At 43.8% G+C, this 16130-nt stretch overlaps 1 protein-coding gene and 1 pseudogene across 2 annotated transcripts in view; both read left to right on the plus strand.

Annotated features, from left to right (window-relative positions):
* The window catches only part of CLVS1 (clavesin 1), a 178294-nt gene that overhangs the window by 35200 nt on the left and 126964 nt on the right, over positions 1-16130 (plus strand). The gene's annotated exons all lie outside the window — the stretch shown is intronic.
* Positions 7047-7634, plus strand: LOC109392569 (60S ribosomal protein L17 pseudogene; annotated as a pseudogene). Its single transcript, XR_002126083.1, has one exon. The product of XR_002126083.1 is annotated as a 60S ribosomal protein L17 pseudogene (transcript).

The following is a 16130-nucleotide window of genomic DNA, read 5'->3' on the forward strand; positions in this document are numbered from 1 at the left end:
ACAATGCTCTATTGTTTCAAATCCAGAACTTCATTTTACATTTCTACTTACTAATGGATAGAACGGTGAACTGAAATTTTCTGACCACTTTAAGAATTATTTTTAATGTAAATATTTCCTTTTCTCTATAAGCTCTTTGAAGTCAAAGACGATGGATACTCCGCTTTCTCATGTCTAGCTCAGGGCGTTACATTTAGTCGGCCCTCAGTATGTAAGCTGAATTAAATCAAAGTAAGCTCCTAGTTTCAATTCCAACTATGGCTTAAAAGTTACAACTTTTCTGTATGATTTTATTCTTATGTACACATGGGAAATAAATATTCTTCAGGTACTTTTGAAGGCATTTTTCTCTTTGTCATTTAAGAGATGTCACAATGGAAGTAGAACCATTGAATCTACACCTAAAAGTCCCAGCTCCTGAGTTAGGCAGGATTACCATATTTCCCCATGTATAAGACACATCTTAATTTGGGGCTCGAAATTTGAAAAAAATGTATTACATGAAGTTATTGAACTCAAGTTTTATTCATCATAAAATTCATATAATTCCTCATCATTGTCAAAACTCCCAACGATTAGCTTGTCCTCATCTGTATCTGATGACAAATCACTGTCTTCATATATTGCGTCGTCTTCAGCGGGAAATGCAAGTAAAAATTTCTACAACCACTGTATAAGATGCACCCAGTTTTTAGACCCCAAAGTTTTTGAAAAAGGATGTGTCTCATACATGGGAAAATACGGTAGATTCAGTGATTTCCCCTCAACCATCAGCAGTTAAGAATCACTTAAATTAGTAGCATGGAATTCTCCTCTAAGCTTACACTGCACTACCTTGCTTGTCTTGATCAATCTACAGATTCAATCATATCCACCATGTGCCTGGCACTGTGACCCTGGGGACAAAGTCCCTGTCCTCAAGAATTGTTTAATAGAGAAAAGAATGTTTACATAAACGTGAGTTCTGCCAATTAAGTTCGTGAACTTGTTGCAACGATGTTGCTAACTTTTTTTGCTATCAGAGAGATTATTCATTATGAATTTGTACCAGCTGGACAAACAGTTACCCAAGTTTACTATTTGGAAGTGCTGAAAAGGCTGCATGAAAAATTTAGACGATCTGAACTTTTCGCCAACAATTCATGGCTTTTGCATCACGACAATGCACCAGCTCACACGGCACTGTCTGTGAGGGAGTTTTTAGCCAGTAAACAAATAACTGTATTGAAACACCCTCCCTACTCACCTGATCTGGCCCCCAATAACTTCTTTCTTTACCCAAAGATGAAGGAAATATTGAAAGAAAGATGATATTTTGATGACATTCAGGACATCAAGGGTAATACAACAACAGCTCTGATGGCCATTCCAGAAAAAGAGTTCCAAAATTGCTTTGAAGAGTGGACTAGGTGCTGGCATTGGTGTTTAGCTTCCCAAGGGGAGTCCTTCAAATGTGACCATAGTGATATTTAGCAATGAGGGATGTAGCCCTTTTTCTAGGATGAGATCACGAACTTAATTGTCAGACAGTGTGATAAAAACCTTGGCAATTCTAGTAGCAGCTGCCATGTCTTGCTCACCTGTCCTTTGGCAAGTACATCACCTACATTATCTCCCTTCTTTCAAGAACATTGCAAAGCAGGCAATTATTATGCCCCATCTGCAGGTAGGGAAACAAGCTCAGGGAGTTTTGTGAACGTGTCCGATACCATAACTGTAGTAAGTAGGCAAAGCAGGAGTTCTGAGGCAAATTCAATGTCAAAGGCCATGCTGTTTCTGGGCTGCTTTCTAATCCAGAGAAAACTTGTTCAGGACACATGGCAGAAAATCCTAAAAGTGTCCCAAATGGAAGTGTGGAAGCCCAGTTCACAGTGAGGGAGAGAGGGAAATTTGTGTTGTCTTTCCTAAAACGGCATGTTTTGTGGCACAGGTGGAGATCGGGCTTGAGTTGGAAGGTGGGAGTCAACTTGGACACACAGAATGGGCGGGATTAACATCAGCAAGTGAGAGCTGGGTCAGGGTGGGCAGGTTGTCCTAGCAACTTGCCTGCTGTCCCCTTTGACTTTGTCACAGCCAATCTCACTCTTTCATATCACCTCCCTTATCTCCACCCAAGACCTCTTTTCTTCCTTTGTCCAACGTATCATACAAATCCATTACTTCCATCAAGCCGCCTTCAGACTGCGAATTCCCCAAAGCCTCAGAAGTTTTCCATTGCGCGTGTTCATTTCTAATTTGCCTTACATGGATTTCTAGGTGCCCCTAATTTGTGTTTTCATGCTTCCCCACATATGTTTGTTGTCTCTCAGTAGGAGGTGAGTCTCCTGGAAACAAAAATTTGTCTTTTGTTATTAATGCCCCTCCATCCTTACCCTACACTCTATTTACGCTGGGTAATTGGTAAATGTTACCACAGACTAACTCAGAGGCATGTTGTAAGGAATAAATTAAGGCAATAAAAATAATAAATGGCAAGCCATGAAAGCTTTGCAGAATGGTGCACTGTGTAAAATGTCATTTTCATTATGATGCCGGCAAGTTGGGCCAGTACATTCTTTCACTTGTTATTTGTCTTTATTTCTATTCCAAAAAAAATTTTGGCCCTCTCTTTTTTTTTTTTTTTTTTTTTTAGCTGAGCCATCCTGCCACCAGTTGGCAGCTCACGGCTGCTCAGCTCGGGCTGACTCGAACCGCTGTTGCTCAGAGCTCAAACTCTTGAGCGAGCTCTTAACCAACTGAGCCACTCAGCCGGCCCTTGGCCCTCTCTTTTGACAGTTCTATATTTACTCTGTTTTTTATTTTCTCATTCATTTTTTCCAAATATTTCCTTCCAATGATTGTTTTTCTTTTAATTTAATTTTTATTTCATCAAGGTAATAATATAAATCATTTTAAAAGTTAAATACGTAATGATAGTTTTTGAACAGTAGACAGTATCTCTCTACCTCTAATTCCTTTGTTCAGAAGCAAAAAATTTCAACCATTTTATATGTATCTTCTGGTATTTACTTGAATAGTTTGAACTGACATGCGTGTACTGCTATTTGTTGATTATTTTACTTTTAGTAAATATTTAGTAATCCTACTATGAAAGCTTAATTCCCACCTTGCGCATAAATTTTCCTTCTTTCCAAACTCTCAAAATAGTGAAAAAAATTGGGGGCAAAATCAATATTTAGTGTTTATATTACTGTAATAATATAAATAATATTCATAGCTGAGCCATATTAAAAAGACAGATTATACTTTAAGTGTTTTTTAACAGTAATAAACTATGATGAGATTTCCTTTCTTAGACAACGTTTTGCTATGCCTTCCTTAAGTTAGTTATTGCTTTTATAAGAGTTTACTTGATATTTCTATGCGTTCAGCACTGCCCTTAGGCCCAGGCAGCAAAGTCCCTTTGTCTTTGGCCATGAACTTTAGAGCCTGACTTTCCCCCATTCTCATCCCTCTGTGACAAGGGATCCACAGGGGCCCAGGGGACTAGGACATGCCCATCTGCAACCTGTGCCAGCCTGCCCTCCTAGACCTTGCTTCTGACACCCTGGACTCCAGAATTCCCGGCTCAGAGGGTCCCAAGTCCCCTTTCAGTCCCCTCCTTGCAAAGGCAGATGGTGCTGCTGTGTGGACGCTCCAAGGCTAAGGACTGACCAAGGACCTGGCCTTGTAGTGATGTCCACAGGCTTGTGCAAGACCCCGGTGGTGGAAGGAGACAAAGGGCAGGAGGAGGGGAGTGGGCTGCGGGCTGCTGTCTCCATCCAGGGGTAGCCCTCGCCTGGTCTGCAAATGTTAGGGGCCCATGTGTGTGCACCTATCAGTAATTCACCCCCCAGATGGCTGGACTAAATATCCTCTCAGGAACTTCAAACACAGTCGCTAATATCTCTGTCTTGTTTTGTTGGAGAAGTCCGTTCTTTCACAGTTGTCCAAACCACCAGCCCCGCTGTGATCTATCACCTCTCTTCTCCATGCTTTTGGAACCCACTCTGCTTCACGAACTTTGTTGTCTGCTATTTTCTAAATCCCAGTTCTTTTTCTTTTTTCTTTCTTTCTTTCTTTTCTTTTCTTTTTTTTTTTAAAAGATTTTATTGGAGAGTTGAGGGAGGGGAACAGCGCTGGGGAATTGGGGGAAGGGGAACAGACAAGTTGCTGCCCTTTGGTTCTTCAGTCTATTTGTGGAGGACGTCGCTTCACTGGCCCATGTTGGTATTATCACTGCGCTCTTCCCGGGTGAGGCAGATCAGTCATGGGCCTCTGGACAGTCACTCACAGTGGCTCTTGGCAGCTCACACCAGCTGCTGGCTACATTGGCTGCCAGCCACATACAGTAGCCCATGGCAACCCACTGCAGCAGGGGCTGTAGCTACGCTGTCACTGGTGACTTACGGCAGCCCAGCTCCAGGTGGAGCTGTTGTTGACCATCTTAGCTGTGGAGGGCAGTGTCACTGGCCCGCATATGTGGGATCCGAACCGGGACCCTCTGGAGTCCCAAGCCAGCTCTTAACCAACGTGCCACTCGGCCAGCCCCAGTTCTTTTTCTTTCTTAGTTTATTTCATTGTTTTGTTGAGAAGGGAGCAACACTGGAGGTTGAAAAATATTTTATTTCACCTTTACATTAAGCTTGGCATCAAATTTGTAGGTTAGAAATTCTGAAGTTTTCTTTATTGTCTTCAAGCTCCCGATGCTGCCACTAAATCCAGTGGTGTTTTAATCCTTGGTCCTTCACATGGGATCCATTTCTTCTCTCCTGGGGCCTCTCTCAGGAGATATTTCCTGGTGTTCTATAATTTCATAGTGATGTGTTTGGTCTGGGTCCTTTCCATTTACTCAGTTGAACACTCTGGGAGCCCATTCAATCTGAAAATTCATGTGCTTAAGGCCAGGGAAAATTTTGTACTTTATTATTATTTTTTGTTGCTAATCCCCTCCTCCATTTTCTGTGATGTTTATTTTTGTAACTCTTGTCATTTGAATCTTTGATTTATAGAAGTTAACGTCTAATTTTTTTTTTACTTTTTTCTTTCACTTTTTAAATTTGTCTTTTTATTATATAGAATATATATTTTTAGATTTCTTTGAACATTCTAAACATAATCCTTCTCTGCCCTTCCCCACCTATGATGTCGCACTTTTTTTTCCTAAGGGCACACTTGATTATTGTTGTTAGCAACATCTTACTCCTTTCCCCCCCCCCCACCACAGACACAATGTTTTTATTCTCTCTCAGGATATTAATTATAATTCTCCTTCTTGCAGTTCCTCATTTTCTCCATGTTAGCTTCCTCATTTGTTGCCAACCCGTGGCCAAGTCATCTGTAAGAGTGGGAGCACTAAAGGCCTCTGTGGAAGTTCTGCACGCATGGGAAGGGCTTGTCAACTTGGGGAGCACCATGGTGGCATGACAAGGTGGCAAGCTGTCCTTTTCCTTGGAGGACTCCCAAATGTCAGTACCTGTAGGCATGTTTCCCTGAGTAGGTCGGAATCCCCAGAGAGAAGTCCTCCCAATCCTGACTGGGGGCAAAGGTGGCTGACAGCTCTCTGGGAGCTGGGCGAGGAAGGAGAGCTGGTAGTTTTGCAGTTTCAGAAATCGACTTTCACTTAACCCCGTTTGGCCAGTGGCCCCAGCCTCAGCTGGGCTTGGTGCCCTGCAGCCTCTCTCTGTCCCAACCCCTCAGAGAGTAAACTTCCCCTCTTCTCCTAAATGGGCGCCTGAGTATCTAACTCCTTTACACACATTCCATGGACTCCTCTGGGTTTAGCACCTATCCCTGCCCTCGGAGAAGACTTTTATTTCCTGTGCAATTTCAGGAGTTTGTGGTGTGAACTGACTTGCTTCTTGCTGGCTTCCCCTCTCTGGTCTGTAAAGGTCAGCAGCCAATCGTCCCTCTGCTTGCCAACTTCCAAAATTTGTTGGTATGTCTCATTTGCTCTCATCTCTTCATACGTTCTCTTCGTTCCCTAGGTTATGCATTTTAAAAACTTCCTCTAATCTTATGTAAACGGGACTTTGCATGGAGAAGAAATAAACTCATATGTTCAATCTGTCATGCTTAACTGGAAGCCCTAACAATGTTTATTTAGTTTTGGTCACATAGTTTCTTTATCCTAACCTATGAGTCTATTATTGATAATGTGAGTGAATATTTTTTAAAAACCTATGAATTGTCTTTAATGCCATTAAAGTTTTTGAGTCCACTTACTTTCATATGTATTACTAATTATGCTTTTTATTACATTGTTTAGGAAGCAAAAAACATTTTAAAATACCCTTTAAATTAGGGTAAGAATAAAGTATAGGGAAATTAGAAAGTTTAATACAGTGTCTACATATCCAGTGACAAATTGGTAAACATCATAGTAAGAAGTAACTATAATTAGAAAACCCCTTTAAAAATCAAAGCGCAATCATCTAATTGTGACATTTTACAAAGTCCTGTAAAAATCTCAAGGATAATAGAAGATGCTGATGTATGAATACATGACTAACTGGGGCCTGCAAGGAAGAAATAAAATAGAAAGGAAACTTTGGGATTAATTATTAATCAGAAAAATTGAGTTTCAAAACTAACAAATGCAACAACAACTTAAAATATTTTACCAAATGCCCCTGTGTAAGAATAAATACCAAAGAAAAAACAAAGCTGAACTTAGTAAAGCGAGGCTTTAATCAAAAAAGTTTATTGCAAGGGGAGGAAATAATTCTTTTTAATAATTTAAGATTTATACAAGTTTTAGTTACTTATTTAAAATTGCACAATGCTAAAAAGGCAGTCTAAAAAAGAATCAAACATCTGGAAATGAAATATGTCTTTAACATATGTGTCTTAAACATATGTGTAAATATAGATGGAAAAAGATACCAAAGAAAAAGCAGGAAGTGTTTGTACACTATTTTTGTTTACAAAACAAGTTGAATGAATAAATTTCCTTCTGTGACTGTTATTAAAAAAGAAGAAGAAATAGAATCAAACACACACCACTGCAAGGTAATTTAGTTGCTTAAAAAAAAAATTTTGCTCTTCCTGAAAGCGGCCTGAGGTGACCTCTCAAAATGGTTCGCTATTCTCTTGACCCGGAGAACCTCACGAAATCATGTAAATCGAGAGGTTTGAATCTATGGGTTCATTTTAAGAACACTCGTGAAACTGCCCAGGCCATCAAGGGTATGCATATCCGAAAAGCCACCAAGTATCTAAAGGACGTCACATTACAAAAACAATGTGTGCCCTTCCCTCGTTACAATGGTGGAGGTGGGAGGTGTGCCCAGGCCAAACAGTGGGGTTGGACGCAGGGTCAGTGGCCCAAAAAGAGTGCAGAATTTTTACTGCACATGCTTAAAAATGCAGAGAGTAATGCTGAACTTAAGGGTTTAGATGTAGACTCTCTAGTCATAGAGCACATCCAAGTAAATAAAGCTCCCAAGATGCGGCGAAGAACTTACAGAGCTCACGGACGGATCAACCCCTACATGAGCTCTCCTTGCCACATTGAGATGATCCTAACTGAAAAGGAACAAATTGTTCCTAAACCAGAAGAGGAGTTTGCGCAGAAGAAAAAGACCTCCCAGAAGAAACTGAAGAAACAAAAACTTATGGCCCGGGAGTAAATTCAACATCAAATAAATGCTAATAAAAGTAAAAAAAAAAAAAAAATTTTGAGTAGCAAAAAGAGGAAGAATCCCTGATCACAGTCTGTACCATGTAGTCACCTCGCCCAGTCTTCAGGAAGCCACAGAGTCTTGGAATGGACGGCTGTACTTTGCAGAAGCAATTTCTGCTTACAGATGACATGTGCTGTGTAAAAATCTTGAGTTTCCTTGAGTTCCCCTACTGCAATAGGGAGGACTCTCTGAACATAAGATCTGCCAAGCGCCTCAAGGGTCAGGCAAGACGTTTTCTTTCATAGGGAGGAGCAAACACACGAGAAAGAACAGGGTGTGGGAAGTGGATTTAAAGGGTGGCAGGATCCACAGATCAGAAAAGGTGTTACCCTGATACCAGGTGAGGATGAGCCAATGTTTAGGGCCTAGGGGAAAGAGAGGTTCTTAACCAAATGTGGTTAACAAGCATTTTGCTCCAATTAATTAGTGGGGACTAGCAGGTCAGTGAATCATTTACGAGGCAAAGAATGGCAAGTGGTGTCTGGCCTTGTCACAGGTGAACAAGGGAGGGGGCATCTGTGTGAGTCTTATCTAAGTCATATGGGAAGGGTGGTTCTTGCATTCACCTCTGTTTCCTGGAACACAAAGGATGGGAGATTTCTTAACCTTTGCTGTTTTCTAGGATCATGGGAAACAGGTAAATTTCAACGTGGTCAATATGAATCAGCAAGATGGCCACCCCTGAAAAACTAAGCAGCGAATGAGGCTAGTAGCTGAGTAAAGTATTTCAGTACAATGTAGTAAGTGCTGTGATAAATAAATATGCAGGTTGCCACGGCAACGCAGAGGCGCGGTAGCTCGTGTGGGGGGAGGGGCAGGCAGCAGTCAGCTGCTCTGGGGCTTAACGAATGTCCAGGATCTATCCAGGTGTAGAGCAAGGCTTCAGCACCAAACCTGGAAGTATCAGCTGAGATCACAAAGGTGAATGTGCTTGTTTTGTAAACTTTATGCAGGAAAGCTTACCTTCAAGTGGATGAGGAAAAATAGTCTTTGCTCGCTGAGGAGAGATTTTTCTCCTCCTTAGGGCCGTTATAACAATTTTCTCAGAGTAGGACCCTATTTGTAAATCTTCAGGAAAAATCTAGGTAATACATATGACTTATCTAGAGTTTCTTTTCCAATTTAAGGCTTTTGTTGTCGCCCAGCAGCAAGCTTTGTATTCTAAAAAGTGTCAAACTCTTACTTGACTCTTTCCTAGAAGCAGACTGCAGCAACAGCAAATTTCTTTTCTTGCACTCCAAAAGCAGAGCAGAGCCTCTAGGGGACCAGAGAGCCAAAGGCCCTGGGATGGCATGCCCTTCCTTTGTCTCGGTGTTTCTGTCTGAATGGTTTGCTGGAGAGATGCCTGGTTGTGACAGAAATTAACCAGTAGGGACCCCAGGTGTGGTGGCTGAGGGAGACATTTGGAGGGTTAAGGAGCAGGGGGCCAGGGGCAGGGCACAGGTGGATACTTTCTTACAGAAGAGGCACCGCCTCTCTGAGTAGGGTTCAGGGAGGAAACTGGGGCTTCTATATCCCTGCTGGACCCTCTTTCCTGTCCTGAGCTGCAGGCCTGGGTCAGGGACCTACAGCCAGATCCAGGGCTGCCCCCAGCAGTTGCTATGACATCAGCCAAACTTCCCTTCAAAGTAAAAGTAGCACCATACAACCAACCTTGAGAATTTCCAAGACTTAACCCAATTTGTGACTCACAATTCCTCTATGAGTGATAGGGTTCTGTTTTGTTATGAATTGATATTTGTAGTTTTTCAAATATGGAGAGTAGTAAAACACAACCTGTCCTAAATTTAGAGGCAATGCCAGTCTTGAATTGTTTCCTTGGCTTCAAATTTGGCACCATGCCTTTAATGCAGGAAGGGTCCTCACCATCGAATCATCTGCCCAGCACCCTGGGCCTGTGCAGTGGAAGTGAGTGTAGCTCTCGCTGTCCTGTCACGCTGGTTTCTGTTGGGCAGGTGTGATGAAAGGAGGAGGTGAGCAAGGTAGAAAGAGGGGAGACTTTGGGGAGTTAAAAATTAATAATAATAATAATGATAATGATAATAACAACCATCCAGCAGCAGAAGAAAGAAGCCAAATGCCTTAAAAATGAATACCTAGCCTAGAAAAAAATAAGGTGGAAGATAGGAAGGCAGAAAAAAATGCTTATGAACATTAAGATTCATAAAGATTGACAAAGGTAGGTAGTGCAAAATGCAAGCATCTCGGGAAGTGTAAAAAAATGAATGTGACCTACTGGTAATGAATAAAAAAAAAAGAGAAAGGCTAAAACTTAGGAAATCTTCTGTATCTAACCATGCGGAGGAAGTAGAGTGTGGCACCCAGAGCAAATTGGGCAACACAAGCTGAATTCTGTATTGGCCTTTGTCAGCCATTCAATGTTCCAGGGTAAAAATTACATGGCTTTCTCAGCTTCCATTTCTCAAACTGTGAAGTCAGTTAGGCACTCAACGTGGATGCTTGCCTATGGTCATTAACAAAGGTGATCGCCTACACCCCCCAAATGTCTCCACTGACGACAAGACCAAGGAAACCCGGGGATCAGAACTGGTGGCCCTTCTTCCCTTGTCTGATCCCATTTTTTCTAGCCCAAGACAGTGAACACTGGGAGGCAGTAGGTTTGGCCTTACCTGTGTTCTGGGGACAATCTCAAGCAGGTCTGCTGGTATTTCATCAGGTATCTCGTGTGACAAGGGGTGAGCTAGGCAATGGTTTTCTTGTCTTTCCCTAGAACCCGCCAGGTTTGCCGCATTCTTCCAGTCCTTGTTTCCCCTACAAGCCCGCTGTACGTGGAGCCCAGGTCCTGCTTGGGGCCGTCAGCCTGCCCAGCCCTGGACAGTCCCTCCCCAGCTGACTCGCACAGCTGTTGGACGGCCTGCTTCAGGTGAACTGCCCCTTCCGTGCTCCCTGCCATTGCAAACGCGCAACCAAACACCTGCCATGTTGTAGAGATTTCCGCTGCTGTGTCCTGCCTTCCACAGCAGCCCCATCTGATCTGATCAGTTTTGATATTGTGATCTGCGATGTGGGCTGTTCCTTCTGCATCTTCACGCATAGTCATTTCATCTGCTAGACACACGTGTGAGGTGAGCTGTTGTCTTTCCTTTCAAGATGGGGGAACCAAAGACCACCATCATTACATGATTCACCTGAGGTCATATAGCTCAGGGCGGGGCAAGGCTGTCCTCCAAACCCTGGCTTGGGTGACATCTGAACTTGCTTGTTCTACCACCTCATACAGATGACGAGAGAACATTTGCTCTAAAGCCCTTATTTTAAAAATGACGATACAGAAAGCAAAGATCACAGAAATCGAGTTGCCTAAGATTATATAAAATATTAGTAGCAGTGGGGCCGGCCGAGTGGCACGATGGTTAAGAACTGGCTTGGGACCCCAAAGGGCCCCGGTTCGGATCCCACATATGAGGGCCAGTGACACTGCCCTCTACAGCTAAGATGCTGAACAACAGCTCAACCTGGAGCTGGGCTGCCGTGAGTCGCCGGCGACGGCGTAGGCTGCAGCCCCTGTGGCAGTGGGTTGCCATGGGCTACCGTGTGTAGCCAGCAGCCAGCGTGAGCGGCCAGCAGCCACAGTGAGCGGCCGTCCAGAAGCCGGCACGATTGATGTGCCTCGCCCGGGAAGAGCGCAATGATGGTGCCAATTGGGCCAGTGAAGCAACGTCCTCCACAACTAGACTGAAGAACAAAAGGACAGCAACTTGTCTGTTCTCCTTCCCCCAACTCCCCAGCACTGTTCCCATCCCCCCAATTTCCCAATAAAAAAAAATATTAGTAGCAGAATTAGTTTTAGAAGATCTCCTCACTCACAGACAAGTGTAGCAGAAAACTTTGAGAATTGGCACAGTGAAATGCGGGCAGTTTCAATGATTTCCAGTCTCCCTGTATTTCCTCAGAAAGGAAGCCCAGACCCTTAGGGTAACACATGGAGCCCAGTGCAACCTGTCCTCACGCACTTCACTTTGTTTCCCTACAATGCCAGGCACTGAGCCTCCATTTCTGCAAATATTTCAATTGAATTGAATTGTGATAGGTTACGGCAAAATTGTAAGATGCCCCACTTCTTTAATTCTGGATGGGGAGATGGAAAATAAAGGCTATCATTTACCAAGCATTCATCATTCCAAATCCTGTAATAGAACTTGAAATTGACCAGTGGTTCTCAAACTTGAGGGTGCATTAGAATCACCTGGAAGGTTTGTGAATACCAAAGATTGTTGGGCCTCACCCCCAGAGTTTCTGGCGGAGGTTGGCATTTCTAATATATTCCCAGGTGATGCTAATGCTGCTGGTCCAGGGACCCCACTTTAAAGATCACTAATATAGACATATTTATCTTCATCCTCTCAATGAACCCAGAAGGATGCTATTATCCTCTGCGTTATACAGAAGAGGATCTTGTGACTCAGAAATGTTAAATTCCAAAAATACCCAGCTAAATAAGGTCCCAGATTCTTAGTACAGAACTTTCTGGTTCCCAATGTCTTGGCTCTTTCAGGAAGCAACCTAGGTTTCCATCAATAGATGATGGATAAAGAGGATGTGGTACATGTCTACAATGGAATATTACTCAGCCATAAAAACAAGACAATCTTGCCATCTGCAACAACATGAATGGACCTTGAGGGCATTATGCTAAGTGAGATAAGTCAGACAGAGAAAGACAAATAGAGTATGATTTCACTTACTCATATATGTAGACTCTAACAAAACAAAACAGGAACACATTCACAGAGAACAAGCTGATGGTTGCCAAAGGGGAAGGGGTGGCTTGATGGGAATAAAAAAGTAATCAAAATAGATGAATTCTGTAGAACAAACAGGCTGCTTAGGTTCATGGAAATAAATCATGAACCCCTGGTGAGGACTTATGTTCAAATCTGAGGTCAAGAAAAAAAAAGAAAGACTGGATCTGACAAGGGGCTGTGAGGGACATAGTAAAACAAAAACAAAACAAAACCAGAAATGGGGGCGGGGAGGAGTGAGTGAGAAAGGTGAAGGGCAGTAAGAGGTACAAACTTCCAGGAATAAAATCAATCAGTCACGGGGATGTAATGTACAGCACAGGGAGTAAGGTCATTAGTAGCACAATAACTTTGTACAGTGACAGATGGTTACTAGACGTATCATGGTGATCACATCCTAAGGTATATAAACAGCGAGTCACCATGTTGTTACCTGAAACTAATATAATATTGTATGTCAACCCTACTTTAATTGAAAAATCATATTCCTCCATAAACAGCAGAATTTCCACGGAACAGACCAATTGATGCCTCTCTTTCCTGGTGTGGGAGCGGCACAGGGTCCTCTTGAACTGAAGTCTGGGGGTGGGAAACACACAAAAGAACCTCAGATTTCATGCTTCCTCTCCCTGGCGGAGACGCTGCTTGCTTGCTGATGTGTTCAGACCCAGGGTCAAAACACAGATGGAGGCAAAGTCTAATTTACAGCCAGCTCACCCTTCCCCTTCTCCCAGGTCAGTAGGCTTGGTGAAGAAAGGAAGCATTTTGTTTATTTATGTGTGTTTATTTGGAGGGGGCTGAGGATACTTTGAAGATGGGGGAGGAGAAAGTGGTGGAGAGGCTCTGTTTGGCATGACTCATAAAGACTGTCCTTGAACGGGAGGGGGACACTGCACCTACTGCCCCTTGTGGGCTCAGGGGTGGGCAGCACGCGCTGCTCTCGATCCTCTAAGTGTCCTTTATAAGTGGAAACGAGGGGACTGTGGTGACCCAGAGAAAACGCACTTCAGAGCTCTTTCCCTGTAGCGATCTGAGCACTTTGCATGATGAACAGAGACAAACGGGCAGGGCAGAAAGGCAGATGGCCGAGGCGTTGTCTGTAAGGCACTAGGAATTTTGCTGAAGATGCACATGATCTTTATATTCAAGCGATTAAGAACCAGGCTGGCACCTGACCACCTATGGACAGTTACCAGCCTTGGGTGAGGTAGCAAAGTGACTTCTGTGTCCCAGGAAGGTCACTGTGCTACAGGGCATCAGCTGAGGGGCCCAGAGCCCTGAACATAATTGAGGGGTGCCTACCACGCCAAATGGATGTCTGGCCTGTATCTCATAAGTAAACAGGTATTCAGGAGCATAAACCCCAGGCAAGCTGATGGAAGGTCTAAAAAGGAAAAAAGAAAGAAAGAAGCCCCTATTCTAATTTTCTGGCAGTGCTGGGTACATTTCTAGATTGGGTGAATTTCGGTATTGTAGAGGGCAAATGGAGATCTTGTTTCTGCGTCATCTCTCCCTTTAAAAACTGGTTTAATAATTTTAAAGCTCTAGGGTAGAATATTTTCTAGTTGGCTGTTGTGGAAATGAGAAGCCAATCTGTATTTCCTGGTTTTTGCTTTTTTGTCATTTTGTTTTGTATCGTGGGTGTCCATTCTGTCAGCTCATCAGAAACACCACAGGCAGGATACAGGCATTGATAACAATGGCCTTTGCTTAAAAGTGCTGTTCATAAAAACATATACCTTTACAAGGCACCGAAAAGAATAAATGATGCCTAGCAGGTAAACAATGAAAAAACATTTCCTTTTCAGCTTCTTGATCCCTTCGGTGTTTGTCATTCCTAGCCACCACAACAGAATCAATTCTATTCCGCATGTTGGTAAGTCCGTCACTCTGTTCAGAGGGAACCGGGTCTGAAAATTGCTCTGGGACTGAAATTGGATGTAAGCGTGAAGCTGTTAAAGATAATAGACCTGTGTTAAAACCCGCAGACAAATGGTGCGGTCCTCTGGCCTGCTGCCCTGCGTTCATCATCTTCCCTGGGCCATTTTCCACACAGAAGATGTGTTCAAAGCTGGCTGTTCATTCTCTTTTGGGGCCTTTGTGAATATGCACGCCCCGAATCACAGGCCTGGCTCCCAGGCGGAGAAGCGCATTCCTGCCCATTCCCTCCAGCGTCTATCAGGAAGCCCCTTCAGTCAATTCCACACCCACCATCTGCTATCGTTCTGGGGGCCAGCTCTTCCCCGGCTGCACCTCTGTGAATGGCAATGCAAGAGGATTTGTTTTGAGTGTCACTAAGAGGGACTTTCCCCTGGGGCTCAGAATTTTGTTTCAGACAAAAATATACACACAGGAGACCGTCTGGCAGTATTTTCCACCCTTTAAGGCTGGAGGCGAAAGCCACGGTTGTGCTAGCAGATTGGGATAGAGCTACCAGAATCAAATTGATGGCTTTGAAGAGAATGTTGAGAAGCCTTGGGTGTGAACGCCCCCGAGTAAAACCAGCTGCTCTCGCTTCTCTTTGAATGGATGCTGAACTCACGGCCATTTCCGGAAGGGCTTTTAATGTTCAGCATCCAAAGAGCGGCAGATTCAAGCAGTCGGTATAATTTGTTAGTTGGCTTGCCAATAGAAAGCAATAGAATTTCCAACCTTTCGTCTAGCCACCTCTGAACATCACGATTCCCCAGGACTGTTTGCAAGAACAACGATAGGTGGCGGTTTGCCCCAAATGTCTGTTAGTTCCAAGATGGTGAACTGGGGCACACTTGCTCTTCTGTCCTTGGAGCGGGAGGCGCATGCGCTCATCAGCACCTTCTTCCTCTCACCCAGGTCTTGCCCTGGCTCCATTCTGCACCTTGCAGAGAGGAGGAAGCCGCCTCCCCAACCAGAAGGGACTTAGGGCCCTCCTGACTGCGTCATTGGCCTGGTGGGAGGAGACAGAGAAAAACCTGCAGAGGGATGGTGATGGAGGAGGGGGCGAGGCCTCCGCCTCCTGCTTAAGCGGAGAAGTCGTAGCACCTCTGTGACTTCATCAGTGAAATTTGATATTAGCATTCAGTGCCTATATATGCTCTACACATGACTCGCTGAGGAGAGCTTCCTGGTCTGCCTCGTTTGCCATCTCGTGTACTGCTGCACATATCATACGAGATGTGTTGCTTGGTTTTTTTCTCGGTCTGCCCCTGAATGGCAAGCTTCCAAACCAAAGCTGTGCTTCCTTCTCTTCTGTTGCCCGTGCATGTGGCACAGTGCATGGCACACAGCATTCAGGTAGCCTTTGCTGGGGAAAAAAAAGTAATATTTATTACATCTTTTTAAAGTTTAATTACAACAAATTATAATTATGAGGTGATTTAGGAAAACCATTGTACATGTCAGATGGAGCCCTTTAGGAAAGAGCTCTGGCATACCAGAGTGGCAAGTAAGACTTTCTGAGGCCTTTAGAGCAATGTGTTAAACAGATTTTGAGTGTTATGCCCACACATCCAGCCCAAGGACTGTCAAGAGAACAGTGCGGTTCATCTCTCCTTAATTCAGTAGGGCCAGGCCAGGCATGGTGCTCAGCCCACTATTGTAGGGTTAGACATCTCTGGGGAATGGAGTAACCTAGTTCTCCTGGAGAACCTCTATCTCCTCCATGACTCCACAGCAATCTGCTCCCCCCTCAGTTCTGCCCTCTTGCAGCATAGACTGGGATGTG

The sequence above is a fragment of the Hipposideros armiger genome, unplaced genomic scaffold (genome assembly GCF_001890085.2).
Source record: "Hipposideros armiger isolate ML-2016 unplaced genomic scaffold, ASM189008v1 scaffold_336, whole genome shotgun sequence".
NCBI classification, from domain to species: Eukaryota; Metazoa; Chordata; class Mammalia; order Chiroptera; family Hipposideridae; genus Hipposideros; species Hipposideros armiger.